The sequence below is a fragment of the Brassica rapa genome, chromosome A05, assembly GCF_000309985.2.
Source record: "Brassica rapa cultivar Chiifu-401-42 chromosome A05, CAAS_Brap_v3.01, whole genome shotgun sequence".
In the NCBI taxonomy this organism is placed as follows: Eukaryota; Viridiplantae; Streptophyta; class Magnoliopsida; order Brassicales; family Brassicaceae; genus Brassica; species Brassica rapa.
In genome coordinates, this window is record NC_024799.2 from 8994132 (window position 1) to 9013245 (window position 19114).

General features: G+C 34.6%; 1 long non-coding RNA gene and 1 pseudogene across 1 annotated transcript; one reads left to right on the forward strand and one right to left on the reverse strand.

Moving 5' to 3' along the window:
- Positions 1-1325: 1325 nt before the first annotated feature.
- Positions 1326-5132, reverse strand: LOC117134191. Its single transcript, XR_004458379.1, has 2 exons — positions 2005-5132; positions 1326-1865 (listed from the first exon to the last, which is right to left on the reverse strand). It is a non-coding gene; the product is annotated as an uncharacterized LOC117134191 (long non-coding RNA).
- Positions 5133-7014: 1882 nt separating this feature from the next.
- On the forward strand, positions 7015-18899 carry LOC103868333 (annotated as a pseudogene).
- The last annotated feature ends 215 nt before the right edge of the window (positions 18900-19114 follow it).

Here is a 19114-nt window from a genome sequence, read left to right on the forward strand (position 1 = left end):
GAATGGAGATGGTTCATTCAGAATGGTATAATGTCTATTATGCCCCTAATGTAATTTACAAATTACAAACCTAAACATAATATCATTTTTGTTACATACGAAAACTGACAAAACTACAAAAACATGTTTTCCCGCAAAAACCTAAAAACTATTTTTTCACGTCAAAACCCCAGAAACACAATTTTCCGTAAAAATTATAAAACGTATTCTCCCGTCAAAATTGTAAAAACGTGTTTTTCCGCAAAAACCGAAAAACGTGTTTTCATGCCAAAATCACAAAAAAACATGTTTTTACGCTAACATCCCAAAACACAATATTCCGCCAAACACACAAAAACACGTTTTCCCGCCAAAATTGGCCCGCCAAAATTGCAAAAACATATTTTTCCGTCAAAACAAAAAAAAAAAATGTTTTCCCGCTAAAACCAAAAATCTCGTTTTCCCGCCAAAACGAAAAAAATCTCATTTTCCCACGAAACCGCAAACAACGCAAAAACGCGTTTTCCCTGCCAAAACTGCAAAAACATGTTTTCCCGCCAAAAACGTGTTTTCCCGCCAAAACCGCAAAAACGTGTTTTCCCGCCAAAACCGCAAAAATGTGTGTTTCCCGCCAAAACCGCAAAAACGTGTTTTCCCGCCAAAACCGCAAAAAACGTATTTTCCCGCCAAAGCCGCAAAAACGCGATTCCCCACAAAAACGTCTTTTTCGCCAAAATCGCAAAAACGTGTTTTCTCGCCAAAACAGAAAATTTGTATTTTCCCGCCAAAACCGGAAAAAATCGTTTTCCCGCAAAAATCGCAAACATGTGTTTCCCTCTAAAACCGTAAAAACGCGTTTTCCCGCCAAAAACGTCTTTTTCCGCCAAAACGGCAAAAACGTGTTTTCTCATCAAAACCGAAAATTTGTATTTTTCCGCCAAAACCGAAAAAATCTTGTTTTCCCGCCAAAACCGTGAAATGTGTTTTATCGCTAAAACCGAAAAAATCTTTTTTTTTCCCGCCCAAACCACAAAAATAAAATCGTTAATTTTGAAACAATTCTAATGTAAATATATTAAACTAAATAGTTAAATATAATATAGTTAAAATTAATATCAAACATATGATTAAATCAACACAAGGGTATTTTGGTAATTTATTTACTAAATTCATTTGAATGGAAATGAAAATAAAGAAACAAACATAAGATCCATTTAGATGATTCATCTAGATGAGTCATATGGATGGACAAACAAACAATCACAAAAATCTGAATAGATCATCTGAATAGATCATACAAATGAATCATTTGGATGGAGATGACAAATGGTGAAACAAACAGCCCCTAAAGAAAAGAAACAATATTCTAAATTTCCAACCATAACAGCATCGATAGCATCTTCTTTTTTCAATGCTTTTGAGACTACATCAAATTACAATATGAAACAGAGCTTATAACCAATTAAAACAATACCAATATATCCTGGAAAATTAACTGAATATAAAATACATCAATTTCCCTGAAGAACAAAAAAAAATTGAGACTCCGGAAAAGATCAGACTCACACGATCGATCTGCTGTGTTGTCAATGTAGCCTTTCCGTCTCGGCCTGCTCAAATCACTGTAATAATTATCTAGGGCGGTGGACTTTTCTTGGCAGCATCAGAAAGAGAAAGGCAAACCTTTTCCCTTAATACCGGCGGGATCCCTTTCCTAATCAACCTATTCAACGTGATCGAGAAATTAAAGAGCAGGAGATACGTATCAGAAGCTACACTGATATGACTCCCGATTAGCTTTATTGTATCTTCGTGTGTAAAAAACTAATCCCACACTGATACGACTGGATCAAAACCTTAAACCCAAGGATTAACATGTCGACCAACTGCAAGCAACAATCAGACAATACATATGAGTATATGACATGAGCTTCAATTTAATTGAGAATATGTTATCATAAGTTAGTCCAGTTGATCCTTAGTGGAATTCTGGTGTTTCAAAAAGAGATTGTTATTGGTTCTTACCTTTGTCTGTATTTGAGATCATTTGCCTTTAATTTCCTTTCATGAAGCTTTGATATTGCCATTGTGTTGAATCTGCAAAAAAATATAACTCTTGAGTGGCGTTAGCGATTAAAAGTGGATCCGTCGTATTCATAATCTGATCGGAGAATGCAAAGTGGCGTCATAGCAGGAGACTGCAGTTGAGATTGGAGGAAGAAAGATAATCTTATGGTTTAATGGTACCATGATAAGCTGGTTTAAAGCTTGAGGAGACAATACCACTAAGTCCTAAAGAATCTTGATCGGCAGACTTTTTGGGAAGATAGAACGATTAGGATGGAAGATGAGTTCAACAATTACGGAACTTTCATATTAATGTAGCAAATAAACACAAATACAGAAGAATGTATATACTTTTTAAATGGCATGGCTTGCATATAAATGAGTTGTCAATTTGATTGGTTGAGAATTTTTGGATGATGTGGACACTCTCAAAACTCCAACTCACCAACTTTTAGTATTGTATTATGTTATCATAAGTTAGTCCAGTTGATCCTTAGTGGAATTCTGGTGTTTCAAAAAGAGATTGTTATTGGTTCTTACCTTTGTCTGTATTTGAGATCATTTGCCTTTAATTTCCTTTCATGAAGCTTTGATATTGCCATTGTGTTGAATCTGCAAAAAAATATAACTCTTGAGTGGCGTTAGCGATTAAAAGTGGATCCGTCGTATTCATAATCTGATCGGAGAATGCAAAGTGGCGTCATAGCAGGAGACTGCAGTTGAGATTGGAGGAAGAAATATAATCTTATGGTTTAATGGTACCATGATAAGCTGGTTTAAAGCTTGAGGAGACAATACCACTAAGTCCTAAAGAATCTTGATCGGCAGACTTTTTGGGAAGATAGAACGATTAGGATGGAAGATGAGTTCAACAATTACGGAACTTTCATATTAATATAGCAAATAAACACAAATACAGAAGAATGTATATACTTTTTAAATGGCATGGCTTGCATATAAATGAGTTGTCAATTTGATTGGTTGAGAATTTTTGGATGATGTGGACACTCTCAAAACTCCAACTCACCAACTTTTAGTATTGTATTGATTCCAACTGACAAAATTTTTATGAAAATTTAGAAAAGCTATTTACCAAAATCTAAAATGAAAATTTTCATGGCTTCTAACTTTTAGAAAAGCTATTTACCAAAAACTAAAATGAATATGAACATTGATAATTTTCATGAAAATTTATAGACATCAGCCAATTAAATTCTTAAAACATACTACATTCTGTAAATCTACAAATTCACTACTTATTACATGTATCTATTTTACTATTTTCATAAAAAATAAAGAACGGTATTAAAAAGACAGAAACAAAGTAGATAACCTTTTAAAAAACATATGAAAGAAATACACAGTCAATTTAAATTAGAACATATCCGGTTAAAATCATCTCAAAAATCGATCATGAAATTTAGTTAATCCAAATGAAATTTAGGTTGGATATCATAACCTCAAAATATTTAACCGTAAAAATATAAAATATCAACAAAAAATCACGAAAATAATGATTCATTCATAATATACCAACTAGATTTTGACCCGCGCTTTGAAAGCGCGGATTATTTTGGATTATAAATAAATTTTGATAGGAAATAGTATTTTGTAATTGTTGTAAATTATTATATTACAAAGTTGTATGATATGACATATTTTTGGGTATTTGTTTGAGTTTTCGGGTACGTTTTTGTATCAGGTACTTTTTGGGTTTTTTCGCATATTTTTTGGATTTTTGGGTATTTCAAATCTTTTTTGAGTATTAAATATTCGAACTGATCCGGACCTGTTATATATTAAAAATACAGGTATTTTACAGGTATTTGAATTATGGATACAAACATAAAAGGAACAATTTAAACTCAAACAAAAAAAATCAAATACCTAATTAGGTACAAATGTCTAAGATCTGAAGGACTCAAACTCGAAATGAACCGATCTGTACCAACCGAAAATTCGATGGCCATGCTTATTCTATTTCTCATTATATTTTGTGTGCATTTTATAATAGTTACATTTGTTAAATTGGTAAGACTTGAGTTTAATTTACATATTTTAGCTAATTTAATATTATAGATTTATACTGTTTTTAATATAGTTTTTAAACTTATATTAAATAATAATATTTTATAATAAATATTTTTTAATCTTCTATTACTATATATTTAAAATGATTACCAGAAGTCTAACTGATAAATCAAGTAATCTAATATGTAATCGGGTATGGTTTTTAAAAATATATATAATTTAAAACCTGTAAAAAAACTATTTTTTAAAAATTAAATTAATTATTTTATTGTTTTAAAAATATATTCATATCGTACTATATAACATGATTCTTTTAGCATAAATAATTTATACATAGGAAATTAGTAAAAGTATCATCCCATCATAATATTATATATACTCACAATAGTGAATATATTGAAATTAGTTTTGTGTCCAAAACAAATATTGGAATTGGTTTATTCACGTTATGCAAATATCTATTCTAGCTATAGTAATCTTTGAAAAGAAATAGTTCTAAAGTTAAAAAAAAAGTAATTATGTTTTATTTAGGCAAATAAATAATTAATCTTTGCAAATATCGTAGTAGCATAATAATTGTTTTATTTATATATCATATTAAAAAACAAAAGCAAGGTAAAAGCATAAATAATTATGTTGTAGTAAAAAGTATATATAGTTATGTTTCTCAAACATATAATACACTATGTGCATCGTGATAGTACTTCTTTCATTGAACTCTAAGAAATAATATAATTCATATATAGTGTATATATTATAATAAAAATCGATTAGTTTCGTGAGATGCCATTTAGTATCAGATTAATTATTGATTGGTTGTAGTGTTTCTTTTAAATTGGTTAATAATGATTAATAAAAATAATTAACGTAATGTTTCTTTTTGGACAAATATAATGTTCCTTATAAATAGGAGTATATATTTTGATTGATTAAGGCAAACATTAAATAAAACATATTATTAATGAAGAGGTCCAACAACCTTTATAAGTAGATTTTTCAAGATTGTTTCCCTTTTAATAGAATACTAGATTTTGACCCGCAATTTCAAAGTGCGGGTTTATTTTTGTTTTTTTTTTTTCAATTGACAAATATTTAGTAAATGTCACATTTTCATATATTTGTGTTTTATTTTATAAAAGACTTAAAAATTTTATCTTTATTTATCGTATTTCATTTTAAATGACTATTTATGTTAAAAAAATTAAACTTTATTTTTTTAATGAATTAAGTTGGTATCTCTGATAAATTAATTTTATTATGGGGTTAATATTTTAATTAAAAAATTATATACTTTTAATAAAGATTTATACTTTTCAATAAAAAAATTCAATTATTTTTATGAATGCTTAAATTATATTAAGAAAATAATAATTAAGAATAGTTGAAAAAAAATATTTGAACTTGAACTCAATGGCCCAAAGGAAAAAAAAAAGTGAGAATTGAATCTGATTTTTTAATAGGCCCAAATGGCCCAAGAGAGATTTGATTTGGGCTGGATCCAAAAATAATGATCCAATATAGATTTGTTATTAATATTACTTAATTGCCCTTAATGAAACATGCAATGTTAGTGAAGGAAACATGCCCCTAAGGTAATTATGACAATAGAATCCTGCTTTAATAGTATATATATTATTTTAAATAAAAGTAAAATAAATATTAAATAAAATATATGAAATTCGTGAGAGAAGCGTGATAAAGCCTATTATAGTTAAGAAAATCTTTATAATTTTCTCTGAGACAACGCTCATATTGATGTTGTGGTCTGAACATCTTTAGTTTGAGAACGAAGCTTGTTCTTTTCCCAGAATTCTTCATCTGGTGAACCAAAGCGTTTATACGTTTTGTTAAGTTGTTCAATCTACACAGAACAAACACACACAAAAACTCATTAAAAACTCTACCTGGAATGAGTAATTTTGATATATCGCTTTGGTTCCTTTCTCACCTCTGTTCGTCCTTTTAAGAAGTGATCTTCCGGTAAGAATCTCAGCGAAACACAACCAACGCTCCAAAGATCAACTGAGACACTGTAACACATAAATCAAACGGAAACGCAGCCCCGATTTAGCTAAGCCAGGCGAAATTGAGCGATTGGAGCTTTACCGGTGGGTTTCGCTGATTTGGTCGCCATTGCCTAATGTGCTTTGATGGGTTTCGTGAATTTTGCGAGGAGCAGAGATTCGTTGAGTTTGTATAAGGTGAATAACAGAGGGATTTGGAATGTGGAATAACTTACGATTGAAGGACTGAATTAGGGGTTTAATAAGAAAGAATGGTGGAAACTATCGTTCCGATCAGAAAAATAAGATTAAATTAGGCGGTCACACGATCCCACTAAATTTTTGCTTTCTCGTGCTTTTAATTTGAAGAATATTTTCAAAAAAAAAAAAAACTAGCTACTAACTAGAATATCAATGTTCCCTTTCGCTAGACAGGAGAGCATTCTTGTCCAAAACACTCATTGGATTCCTTGAATGTGCTCCATAAAGAGTTTGTATTTTACAGTGTTAAAAAGACAAAAGTATCCTATAGAGTAATGTACTCTTGAGTAAGAAGGCTTCAAATTATAAGGAAATCAGATTTAATCCAAAAATAATAGTAGTACAATATATATTTTTATTAATTAAAGCACTAACACTTCCACAATATAATTAATATCTCCATAACATTATAAATTATACACAACAGCCACATGATAGTTCGGTGGCACTGCTGGACTTTTTAAAACATTCTCCGCCAGAATAGTGTAATTCTACGCATTTATTATTGCAGTTTGGAATTTGTGAGCAAGGACCTATCACAAAAAGACCATGTCTGGGTGAATCGCAAGTATCCGCAGCACCTGAGATATTTACAAAACTTTAATCAATTATTTAAAGAAAAACATAAAGAAAAAACATGGATATATAATAATTGTTAATTGTTGTTGCATACAAGAGATCAAGGTAACAGTTAGGCACAACAACACAAAAACGAAACATTTGTATGAAGCCATTTTTTAACTAGTTTTTTTTTCTCGACTTTGGGAATGAAAAATAATTGAATAGTTGAAAAACACTTGAGTGTATATATTTATATATGATATAATCAATAGTTGAAAAACACTTTGGGAATTCTTTGGTCAGCAGATGTAATCTCCATATATTTAATTTCCTATAATATTTAGATTTTCTGTTGACCAAAAAATAGATTTTCGTTCTTTTTTTGTAACCAGGCTTTAAAAACAGATTTTCTTTGTCGCTAAAATATACTCCCTCTGTTCTTAAATAATCTATGTTTTAGAATTTTCACACTTATTAAGAAAACACTTAAAATTTTGATAATAAATGTATGATTTTCTGTGTTTAGCTATTTCCTATGATTTTTAGCCAATCAAAATTCTGTAAACACAATTAATGTTTTTGAAATTTACAATTTTCCATTATTACATACATTGAAAATGTAAAATATGGATCTTTTAGAAACAAAATATTTTTCTAAAACATGAATCATTTAGGAACGGAGAGAGTAGTATGTTTGGATTTACTTGAATTACTGAAATATTTTGGTTTAATGGCCTATTTTTTATATTATAAAACAGAAGTAAGTTGACAATTCTATGAGTGACATGTGTACTTCACTATTTCTCTGCAGTTTTTTTTTAATTAGTTTAAATGTTTTCCGACAAAGCAAATTACCGGTTCTTTATATAATCTTAAAGATAAAAACTACGTAACATAAAAAGCTCTTGCAATCCTAATTTATGAAAATACAAAATATTAAATCTCTAGATTTTCTCAAAATACTACCACCACGTCCAAAACTAATTATCGGATGTGATTGGTAGTGGTGATAAGTGTTGTCCACAACCTCATTTATTTCTATAGCACTAAATTCACAGTAATCAAACTTTGATAAAAATTTCAAAATCACAACTCTTCGAAATAACCTACAGCTGTACACAGTGGCGGCCCTTGCTAGAAGCTAATGAAGCATGGGCTTACAGCCTTTATATTATTAAGTAAAATATCGACCACCAAATTATACAAAAATAACTTTAGTCCAATGATCAAACGCCTCTATCTTTTGTTAGAAGTGAGGGGTTCAAACCTTAGTAGCCACATTATTATTTTTTTAGCTTGTAGCCTCACCAAAACAAGGACCGTCTCTGGTTGTATAAGTGTTCTGTAAAGCCAAAAATCCAAAGCAATTTTTTAGAATTTTCCATAAAATTTTAAGCAATAAAATCTAAAACCAGAACAAAAATTTTTTAAAAAATTATCTACAACAAACTTTTTAAAGCTACAGCTATTACCAATCGGACCCGATATCTACAACTTTCAAACGGTTTCATTCCTATATAATTTCCAATCAACTTAATTTGTTTTTTTTTTGTCTCTTTCTTTTATAGTTTCGTCTTCTTCAATTTGGTTTTTTGGTTTGGAATGTAGCAAAAGAAATCGGATGCAGGTTTATACTTTTTATCCAAACTAAATGCTTTTTTCCTCTCAACCTGATAATCTCTTTTTCGCAGGATTCATCTTAAAGACGCCAGTTGATTTTTCTTCTATTTCATAGCTTTGTTCTTCAGAAAGGAAAAGAAAGAAAAGCCAAAGCATTATCAACAACGAGGTAATGATAAGTATAAATGATTCTCTTGTATAAAGTACTAGGGTCGGCCCGGGCTACACCCGGATTTTTTGTTTAAATTTTAATTTTGATTATATATTTAGTATGATTATTTTAATATATAAATTTGATAATCTATTATAAAAATATAAAAAGCTATAGATAAATGTAAAATAATTTAAAATATTCAATGTTTTTGTCTTACGCGATTCGAAATTTTTTTATCTATTTTTTTGTCATTAAAAATTATATATAAGGTAAAAAGCAGAATGACAACATTTAAATAATTTTTTGTTTTTTTTTTTAAATTTTTTTTATTTATGGTGCTTAATTGGTTGATTTGCTTACATGTTTTAGAACATTTAAAACTATTTATAACGTTTGTTTCCAATTAGTATATGATTTATTTAATGAACTCTACCTTTTAATTTACCACCTTATATATCTTTATGCTTTTTTTTTAAATCAACTGTTTAAAAATTGTAATATTTTGTAGATAAAAAAACTTACAACTATGACACTAAAAATGACAGACTGAGTTCTTACAATAAAAGTTATGCATTTACAATCCAACTAATTGAACCCATTATCTAAATATTATTTATCTTATTTTCATAGGTGTTTGAAATTTTTTCTTTTCATATTTTTATTCCACTTCGACCAAAGTCTGTTTTGATGTAAATGCCCCCATTTATAATATATAATCAATTTTGAACAATGATAATCATAATTGTATCTCGAAATTTGTTGTTGATTCAAAAAAGTTATCACCAAAGTATAGCAAATTTTGTTATATTTTGATTATTATTTGTTGATGAATTTGTGTATGATATTATATGGTGTTTGTTAATTTTGTTATACAATTTATATTATAAAAATTTTATATTTTTTCTTATATGTTATATTATGATTTTGTTTTTAAAGACTATATTTTATTAATATTGTTAAAAGTCTCGCATTAAAAAATTTATGATCAATGGTTTAACTTTGTTTTCATTATAACATGATACAATGATCATAAAGTCATATCATATGAATATTCAGAAGTTTTCAATTGAAACAAATTCGGGACACGGAATGACGGCTAGGGCTTTGGGGGGTGATTTTAGGGTTTTGGGTGAGGAAGTGCAGGATGAGAATATGGAAGAGATCGGGGAGCATGGGAGACCGCCCGGAGATCCACCGGATGCTCCAGGCTCTTGGGTGAAGAAGGTATTAGGGTGCAATGAAGGAGGGATGCCTGTACCGGAGGAGATTGTGGACGAGACTTTTGTGGAAGCAAATCTGAAACTAGAGTTCCCTAATGGTGAGGATGGAGAACCGGTGATAACGATTGGAGAGGAGGTTTTGAGTGCTATGAATGGTTTATGGAAGAGATGTATGATTGTTAAGGTCTTGGGGAGGAGTATCCCATTATTGAGCATAACGAGAAGGTTGAAGGAGCTATGGAAACCTGCGGGATCAATGTTTGTGATGGATCTCCCGAAGAATTTTTTCATGGTTCGTTTTGGAGTAGAGGAGGAGTACATGAATGCGCTATCAGGTGGCCCATGGAGGGCTTTTGGGAGTTACCTTATGGTGCAAGCATGGACGCCCGAGTTTGATCCGCTGAGGGACGAGATAGTTACGACACCGGTTTGGGTTCGTTTAGCACATATCCCAGTTAATTTTTATCATAAAACGATACTGATGGGGATTGCTAAGGGGTTAGGAAAACCGATCAAGGTGGACTGCACCACGCTAAAAGTCGAAAGAGCTAGATTTGCGAGAATTTGTGTGGAGGTTAACCTTAATAAGCCATTGAAAGGGACAGTGATGATTAATGGTGAGAGGTACTGCGTATCATATGAAGGAATCTCGACGATCTGCTCGTCATGTGGTATGTATGGACATCTAGCCTATTCATGCCCACGTAAGGTACTGGAGGAAACTCCTATAAATGCGGTTGTTCCAGTGGAAAGGACACAAAAGAGTACGGAGGTTGCAGGTATGGATACAGATTTTATCCTAGTGAGACAGGCGAGGAAAGGCCTAACTCAGAATGGGCAGAGAGGAGTTACACTGCGGAGTAATGAAAGTAGGGAGATGGTAGGAAACAAGACGTTGATCGGTAGTAAAAGTCGGGGGGCTCGTCAAGAGAGTATGTCGGAGGAGATAAGGGTTTCGAATAGGTTTGGAGGGTTGAATGTGGAGGAGGATATGGAGGAACAAGTGGAGGAGAGTGGGAATAGAGAAGAGAATAAAGAAAATGAGAATACTACTAATATAGTTTCTGAAGGAGCGAGCAAAGAGACTGGGAAGGAATTCTCGTTTGGAAACAATGGGAACAGAGGGAACCGACAGCCTGCTCGATTGGGTCCAAAAGATAAGAAGATTAGCAACATGAGAGGCCCGAATCCTCATAAGACCAAACTGAGAAATGTTGGGCCTATGCGGGGTTTGGTGTTTGGCCCAATAAGTGGGGAGAGTGGCTTGTCGGCGAGAGGGAAGAGACTACGAGTAGAGAAGGAAAATGTCGGCCGACCAGGTGGTGTTTTCGCAGGAGATGGGGAGCTAGACAGAAATGAGAAGAATTCTGGGCATGTGTACGATAAAAATAACACTCAGGTGCAATTTTCAGAGATGGAGAATCTGGAATTGAATGAGGCAGAAGCTAGTGCGAGCCAAGGACGAGAAGTCCTGGAGAGTGTGGAGGCATAACATTTTGCCCCGGTGATTCTATCTATTGATTATAAAGATCTGATGAAGTGCATTCTGTGGAATTGCCGGGGGGCAAATAAACCCCAATTTCGAAGATCGATTAGATATTTGGTGAAGAAGTTCAAGACAGATATACTTGCTGTTTTTGAAACTCATGCTGGTGGAGAAGCGGCAGGCCGGATTTGTCGTGGTTTAGGGTTTGAGAACTCGTTTCGGGTGGATGCGTGTGGCCAGAGTGGAGGTTTATGGCTGTTATGGAGGGAGGAGATAGGAGAGCTTGAGGTGGTCAAGTCGTCGGATCAGTTTATACATGCTCGAATAGGGAACGGAGCAGAGGTGATTAATCTGGTTGTTGTGTATGCGGCCCCTTCACCGAGCCGTAGAAGTGGCTTATGGGCTGCTTTAGAAGAAGTTTTGCGTAATGCGGAAGGCCCGGTGTTCGTTGGGGGAGACTTTAATACAATAGTGAGGATAGATGAAAGGAGTGGTGGGAATGGAAGATTGTCTGAGGATTCTCTAAAGTTTGGTGATTGGATAAATGATATGTCACTGATTGATATGGGATTTCATGGCAACCAGTTCACATGGAAAAGAGGGAAAACTGAAAGCACATTTGTAGCGAAGAGGCTGGATAGAATATTATGTTGTGCCCAGTCTAGACTCAGGTGGCAGGAGGCAAGTGTGAGGCATTTACCTTTCTTAGCATCAGACCACGCTCCTTTGTATTTACAGCTCACACCGGAGGTGAAGGGTGATGCACGTCGACGTCCATTTCGTTTTGAGGCGGCATGGCTACAACACAATGAGTTTCAAGACTTGCTAACAGCTTCATGGGATCGTGATATTGATACAAGAGAGGCTTTGCAGAGGTTGGAAGTGACACTCCGAAAGTGGAACAGAGAAGTTTTCGGAAATATCCAAAGAAGGAAAGAGGACTTGTTGAGGCAGATTACAGAGATACAGGATAAAATTGAGCAAGACCTCTCTGATGATATCTTGGTAAAGGAGGGAGAGCTACTAAAAGAACTTGAGATCGTCCTCGAGCAAGAAGAAGTGCTCTGGCTCCAAAAGTCGCGGGAGAAGTGGTGTGTGCATGGAGATAGAAATACCAAGTTCTTTCATATGTCGACAATCATTAGGAGAAAGCGAAATCGAGTGGAGATGCTAAAGAAAGATGAAATTCAGTGGGTATCAGATGCAAAAGAACTTGAGAAGCTAGCGGTGGATTATTTCAGAAAACTATATTCTCTAGAAGACGTGGATACAGACACACAAATGCTAATGGAGAAGAGATTTGTGGGGCTTACAAGACAAGAGAGAATGGATCTTGACAAAACGTTTTCTGCGGAGGAAGTAGAGAAGGCGGTGAGAGCTATGGGCAGCTTTAAGGCACCAGGTCCGGATGGGTTTCAACCAGTTTTCTATCAGAAGTGCTGGGAGACCGTTGGTGCATCTGTGATCAGGTTTGTCCTTCTTTTCTTTGAGACGGGGAAGTTGCCCTAGAATACTAATGATGCACTCGTGGTGCTGATTCCGAAAGTGACAAAGCCTGAGTATATTACTCAGTTTCGACCTATAAGTCTCTGCAATGTGTTGTTTAAAACTATCACGAAGGCCATGGTAGGGAGACTGAAGAGTATTATGCCTAAACTGATTGGTCCTGCTCAGTCTAGTTTCATCCCGGGCAGATTGAGTGCGGATAACATTGTTGTGGTTCAGAAAGCTGTTCATTCGATGAAAAAGAAGCAAGGTCGCAAGGGTTGGATGCTGCTGAAACTGGATTTGGAGAAAGCCTATGATAGGCTGCGTTGGGATTTTCTAGAAGATACACTAAGGGCTGCTGGTTTGTCTGAGAATTGGGTTAAGAGGATTATAGAATGTGTGTCTGGTCCATCAATGTGTATTTTGTGGAATGGAGAAAAAGCTGAGCCGTTTAAGCCATCAAGAGGACTGCGACAAGGTGATCCACTGTCCCCGTACTTGTTTGTCTTATGCATGGAGAGATTATGTCAACTGATTGAGAAAGCAGTGGAGGATAAAAGATGGAAACCGATAAGATTGTCGAGAGGTGGTCCACAGCTATCTCACATTTGCTTCGCAGATGATTTAATCCTGTTTGCAGAGGCATCGGTGACGCAGATTCGAGTGATCAGGAAAGTGTTGGAGAAGTTTTGTAAAGCCTCTGGTCAGAAAGTAAGCCTCCAGAAATCAAAGATTTTCTTTTCTAATAATGTCTCTAGAGGAAGAGAAGAGAGAATAAGCAGAGAAAGTGGTATTGCATCAACAAAGGAGCTGGGAAAATACTTGGGGATGCCGATACTACAGAAAAGAATTAATAAAGATACTTTTGGAGAGGTACTGGAGAAAGTAGCTTCACGGCTAGCAGGATGGAAGAAACAAACATTAAGCCTCGCAGGAAGGGTAACATTGACAAAGTCAGTTCTATCATCAATCCCGATGCATACGATGAGTACGATTAGCATGCCAGTGGGTATACTGGAGAAGCTTGATAGCCTAGCGAGGAGCTTCGTGTGGGGAAGTGGACAACACTTAGTCTCTTGGGATAAAATATGCAAACCGAAGGCGTCTGGAGGTTTGGGGATCAGGGTGTCGAGAGATATGAACAGAGCCTTGTTAGCTAAAGTGGGATGGCGTCTGTTACACGATACTGAGAGCTTATGGGCCAACGTTTTACGAAGTAAGTACGGGGTGGGGGACATACATGACACAGATTGGATGGTAGGGAGTAGCTCTAGCTCGTCAACATGGAAAAGTGTGGTAATGGGGATAAGAGAAGTGGTTCTTGTGGGCCATAGTTGGATCACTGGTAATGGGAGGAATATCAGGTTCTGGACAGATAGTTGGATAGCAGGCCAACCACTCATGACTGAAGTGATTGCAGGGCTTCCAGAAGGATATGAAGGTATAACAGTTAGAGATATGTGGGGGGAAGGTGGAGGTTGGGATTTCAATAGAATTACCCCGTTTGTAACAGCTGAGAGAAGACTAGAGCTTATGGCAGTAGTAGTGGATACTGTTACTGGAGCAAAGGATCGTTTGGCATGGGGGCAGACTCCGAATGGGCAGTTTACGGTGAAGTCTGCATACACCTTGTTTACAAAAGATGAAAATCCAAGACCGCAGATGGGGAGTTTCTTTCGATCTATGTGGCGCGTTGTAGCACCTGAGAGAGTTCGAATGTTCCTCTGGCTAGTGGCAAACCAAGCAATCATGACAAATGCAGAGAGACATCGAAGGCACCTGAGTGGGACTGACTTATGCCAGGTTTGCAGAGGAGGAATTGAGACTATAATACATGTGTTACGTGATTGTCCTGCGATAAAAGGTATATGGGAGAGATTTGTTCCGAGAATGAGAAGGGAGGCTTTCTTCAGAATGCCGTTACTGGAATGGTTATATAAGAACCTATGTGATAACAATGCAGGTGGTGGTGTTCCGTGGGCTACTATATTCGCTTTGACTCTATGGTGGGGATGGAAGTGGAGATGTGGAAATGTATTTGGTGATACCCGACTGTGGAGAGATAGAGTCAAGTTCTTACGTGACTTGGCTAAGGGAGTTATAACAGCAAATAGAGCAGAGAATGCTCACATGAAGGAGAGACATATGGTTGAGATAATGGTGGGATGGAAGCCACCTTGTGTGGGGTGGATGAAACTGAACACGGACGGGGCATCACATGGGAACCCGGGGCCGGCGGCTGCAGGGGGAGCACTGCAAAACGGAGAAGGCGAGTGGTGTGGAGGTTTTGCGGTTAATATAGGTAGCTGTACGGCACCATTAGCGGAGTTATGGGGTGTGTACTATGGTTTAGTGGTTGCTTGGGAGAAAGGGGTGAGAAGGTTGGAGGTAGAGGTCGATTCTATGATGGTGATGGAGTTTCTTACGATAGGGATTGGGACACTCATCCGCTGTCCTTCCTGGTACGCTTGTGCCATGGCTTCTTGACAAGGGACTGGCTTGTCCGATTTGTTCATGTATATAGGGAAGCAAACCTCTTAGCTGATGGTTTGGCTAACCTTGCATTTACTCTTCCGTTTGGTTTTCATAGTTTTGTTGTGGCACCGATTGAGGTCGCTGTTTTAATTCATGAGGATGTTGCTGGACCGTTGCGGCCACGACAAACTCGTCTTGTAAGCTGAAGTTTGGGTTTCTTTTTTAAATAAATTGGGAGTCACTCTCCCATATTCCTACCAAAAAAAAAATGATCATAAAGTCATATGAATCATAAGTTTCATTTAATATATATTTAGATTAAATATATATATATATATATATATTATTAAAACTAAACTGTATACCATATAAAAACAAATAAATATTTTAATTTCATTGCAAAATATTGAGACCTTAATATTTTAATTTTAAAATTTTCATTGAATTTTAAAAATGATTATAAATTACTCAAATTATTAAAAATCTCACAATGAAAATTTTGTGATTAATGGTTTAGTTTTTGGTACAACAAATATACAAATGTAAATAAAATTATATGAGCAGGAAACCTCAATTAATAAATATCCATATTAAAGTATACTATATATTTATGTCAATATCATTTAAATTTAATTATATAACATATAAAATGAATAAAATGGTTGTTTTTATTTATTTACCAATAAAAATTATTTTAAATAAACAAGTGGGATTATTTTGATTTAGGTGATTACTCCAGTTTAATATATACATAATAGTTATTAGTTTCTCAATTATTCAATATATTTACTATTTCATAATACGTAATGAACACAAAATAAATAATAATATCTAAAAGTAATTTGTATATATACTATTCATTTTGGATCTTCGTCCCGCGTAAGGCGCGGATGTTCACCTAGTATATGAAAATTACTTAAAACATAAATTCAAAAGATACAATCCATACGTAGCGCCTAGAAAATATCTAGTTGATTACAAAATTGCTAAATGATTCATTGTTTTTCTCTTGCAATCTTTATATATATAAAAGGGTTTGAATCTCTCCTAGGTATGCCAACAAGGACGCCACGTCACTAATTAGCCTTCTATCATTGTGACACCTGTCCTCTCTCGAATCCGCACCGTTTCATTAACTCTCATGTGGTTTTGGGCTTTTTCGTTTATCTCTGGTCGCTGTGGTTTTCGAGACAGCCCAATAGCCCAACAGATTGAACCCTAATTGTGTTTTACACGCAGAAAGGATTTTACGGTACGTCTCTCTTCAGTGGTTCCCCTCTTCTTCCTCCTGTGACTTTCTGATCTTCATCTGTAACATTGAAACGCTTCCAGTTATATCTTCTTCATGTTTAATCCTTTATTAATTAGATTCTGCTTATCTTCCTGAAGGGGAATCTGCTGATTGGTCAAAGACCACTACTCCTTTCGTCAAGAAGGAATCAGGAGAGGGAGAAGCCATGGATGATCTCTTCACGGCGTATATGAATCTTGAAAACATTGATGCCTTAAACTCCCCTGAAGCTGATATGGAGAGTAGTAGAGCAAGCGGGACCAAGACTAACGGTAGTGACGACACAGAGGGAGAAAGCAGCAGCGTCAATTACGGGATCATAACAATAGCTTTACAGGAGTGTTTCAGTAGTCACTTTCTTTGTCATGCTTGCTCTGGTTCAGAGTTGGCGTACCTGCGAGTATAAATAGATCACCATTATTCCTCTTACAATCATCTTCCAAGCCGTGTATCTACTACACCTATAAAAAAGGTAAGGCCTCATTTCTTGAGAATCATCCAAGCTCATTACTTTTGTTATTTTTCTCGAAGGTTTTTTGGGACTTTGCTCTTCTGTTTTCATTTATTGAAGTTCTAATGGTGATTAACCTGTTTTTTGAACGTGAAAAAGATCCCACTCAGTTCTGTACATAAAGACAAATTCTTGATTTCCAAATTGTTATCTATTTTTGACTAGCTCTCTTTTCTGAGGATGATAATTGTTTGTGTTCAAACTTTTGGCGAAGCAACAAATAGTTGAGTTGGAGAGAAGCCACTTCTATCTGTTTGAACATTTTTCCAGGTACTTTGTATTTGCTAATCAATTAAGAATCCAATCAATTAAAGAATCTGTAATAGAGTTTTCCTGTGACATATTATGTATCTACACCTACAAAAAAGGGAAGGCCTCATTCCTTGAGAATCATGGTCACTAGAATCTATTACTTTGATGAAGAAATTCAAGTCTTTTGATTTGATGTGAGACATGCTTAATACTGACAATGTAATCGACATTGCTAAAGTTCTCATTTTGATGTAGAATATGTAAGAACAGTTTATAGCTCAAAATTGGAGCTTTATGAAGATCTAAGTTAATGTTTGGGTATTTGGTGCAGTGTTAAGAGGAGTGGCGACATTGAAAGTGAGGGCTATGAAAGAAGTTTGGAACATTGCATCAGTGTCTACAGGGATTAAGAACTCATTACTTCTGAAGGATGCAACAACATTAGTAATGGTAGCAATGGAAGCTCCAGTAGTTGTCACAGTAGCTAGGATAATTTCTTGGTAATTAGCAGAGAATGTCTTGCAAGAGGCTGTCTACTTCTCAAACGTACTTTGTCAAGGTAATGAATATTATTTTTTCTTTTTGATTTAGTTTACGTTTCAGTTCTTGGATATTTTTCCTAATGCTTCATTACTGTTGGAAGTTGTCTCCGCTGGAAAATAGTTCATGTTTCAATCAACACTCTGATGAAACAAATTAAAACAGAGCCAAACTGTTTGTGAATAAGTGAGGAATCTTTAGCTTACTTTACATGGATGTGAACTTTCTTATATCAAACACACATAGATACTTCAAATGGCAGGATAAGAAGAAAGTAGAAACAAAGCTAAGGCTGATATAAAAAAGCATACGTTACGACAATGATGATGATAATGAAGTTATGGGATCTACATTTGTGTATTACCGTTTGGTTTGCATTACTTTGAAATGATTCCAGAGCCTGTTGCTCATGTGTTTTTGGATGATTGTAATGGTGTGTCAAGAACTAGGCAAGTTTGCCTGTGATTGGGTTTTATTGTTTTGAATAAATAGTAGGAGACATTTTCTCCTGCATCCTACCAAAAAAAAAAAAAAATTTAGGTTTTTTAGTATTAGTTTATTTTGTGGAATTTTTTTTTTGTTTCGGTCATCTTATATATGTTATTATTAAGTTTGTAAGTCTCATGATCATTTTTGTGATTTGCCTTTTGGTGGAATGTATCTTTATTTTTTTCATCGGAATGTATCTTTAATTGTTGTAGTGTTTACTTTTTTATTTGGTGGAAGGTGTCCAAAATCAATCTATGGTCAAGTTTTTATTTGCTATCATTACAACAACGTAATTATTCTGAGAAAATGTAGAATATTACTCAGGCTCAAATAAAGTTAGAATATTACTCAGCTCATATAAATTTTCACTTTGCAGCATCAATCACATTCCAGTCTGATCAATTTAGTTGCATCTGTAATCAGGAAATCAAATTATAATACATCAGTGCCAACTGCAAACAGTCGCATTATTTTAAAAACTCTGATCCACACTGCTTGAAAACAAGATAGTGAAACATTTTTTTCACAGCTAGCATGTGAGTGGTGGAAGAAGAATTACTGAACGGCTGACTCAGGAAACGCCTATAAAATCAGAGTTGAATCAGGGATACATATAACATGTGTTATAATGAATTAGCAAATACCTTTTTAGGATCATATAATTAAATAAAAATTAATAAAATAAC